Source organism: Limulus polyphemus, unplaced genomic scaffold, assembly GCF_000517525.1.
Source record: "Limulus polyphemus unplaced genomic scaffold, Limulus_polyphemus-2.1.2 Scaffold13478, whole genome shotgun sequence".
In the NCBI taxonomy this organism is placed as follows: domain Eukaryota; kingdom Metazoa; phylum Arthropoda; class Merostomata; order Xiphosura; family Limulidae; genus Limulus; species Limulus polyphemus.
In genome coordinates, this window is record NW_013679088.1 from 2430 (window position 1) to 4314 (window position 1885).

Below are 1885 nucleotides of genomic sequence, written 5' to 3' on the forward strand. Positions count from 1 at the left end.
GTATAGACTACTCTACTACCATGGAGTAAATCATTTAAATTGTTAATCACTAGAGGGAGGCAGTAGTAAATCATTTAAATTGTTAATCACCAGAGGGAGGCAGCACCCGCAGAACGGTTTTCTTTATAGAGTTATGAGACTAGGCCTCATCTTCTCGTACAAAACGTACCTGTGTTATATGAAATTACAAAACTAAGCCTCGTCTTCTCGTACAAAACGTACCTGTGTTATATGAAATTACAAAACTAAGCCTCGTCTTCTTATATTAAACGTACCTGTGTTACATGAAATTACAAAACTAAGCCTCGTCTTCTTATATTAAACGTACATGTGTTATATGAAATTACAAAACTAAGCCTCGTCTTCTTATATTAAACGTACCTGTGTTATATGAAATTACAAACTAAGCCTCGTCTTCTTATATTAAACGTACCTGTGTTATATGAAATTACAAAACTAAGCCTCGACTTCTTATATTAAACGTACCTGTGTTACATGAAATTACAAAACTTAGCCTCGTCTTCTTGTATTAAACGTACCTGTGTTACATGAAATTACAAAACTAAGCCTCGTCTTCTTATATTAAACGTACCTGTGTTATATGAAATTACAAACTAAGCCTCGTCTTCTTATATACGTACCTGTGTTATGTGAAATTACAAAACGTATTCTTGTTTTTAATTTAACATTTCTGTTTTTCTAGAACATTCTGCCGCTGTATTTGTACTTATTAAATATGGCGGACGAAAAAAAAAGTGAGTGTTGTTTGTTCATTTTAAAACCGAGCATTTGAGTTTACAGTCTGGGACGTAAAACGATTTGAATTATTCATATTGTAGACAAAGAATCCCCACATCTTGTTTGTAGTGACGACGACAGTTCGTCTGATCGCGTCTTTTATTCCCCGTTTTAATGAATCGGATCCCAACAAGCAATAGTTCATTCAGCACGGTTATCTTGAATCTCATGGGTAAGATAAACTTGCAATATAATAAGTTAGTCAGGAAAGGATTTTTCCACGAACAGGTGTATCGCGTGCTCTCTCGTGTCTTAACAATGGCAGCTCTGATTGAAATCTGAAGAGAGACCTTTGTTTTATTGTTATTGTCAAATGGTATCCATTCTTTCTCTGATTAGACACCAGGAGTTCGTATGATAACCTAAAAGCTTTAACATGTCGCTCAATTATTTTCCGCTTAAGTGATTTTAGGGTTGTACTTATAAAGTATTTGAATACGCGGCTGTCTTAGAGAGTCATGACTGATTAATTTCGAGATAGATCTAAGCATGACACGTGTAAAAAATCTTCGAGATCAAAACCGAAATGGTGGAGAAAATCCATGCTGAAACTTTACTACTGCCAATGATCTTATCCGATGATCGAAGAACTGGTCAATTTCAATATTTTGTTTTGAGGAGGTTAACCTGGAATGATGACAGGAGAAGTAATAACAAACGCTGGACTTGTGGTAACGTAGAACTGAGATTGTAACAACTTTAGTAGACGTGTTAGTTTCTGTGTTACTACAACGTGTAGAACTGAGATTGTAACAACTTTAGTTTCCGTGTTGCTACAACGTGTAGAACTGAGATTGTAACTACTTTAGTGGACGTGTTAGTTTCCGTGTTGCTACAACGTGTAGAACTGAGATTGTAACAACTTTAGTGGAGTTGTTAGTTTCCAACGTTGTAGCAACACAGAAACTAACAACTCTACTAAAGTTGTTACAATCTCAGTTCTACACGTTGTAGCAACACAGAAACTAACAAGTCTACTAAAGTTGTTACAATCTCAGTTCTACACGTTGTAGCAACACAGAAACTAACAAGTCTACTAAAGTTGTTACAATCTCAGTTTTACACGTTGTAGCAACACAGAAACTAA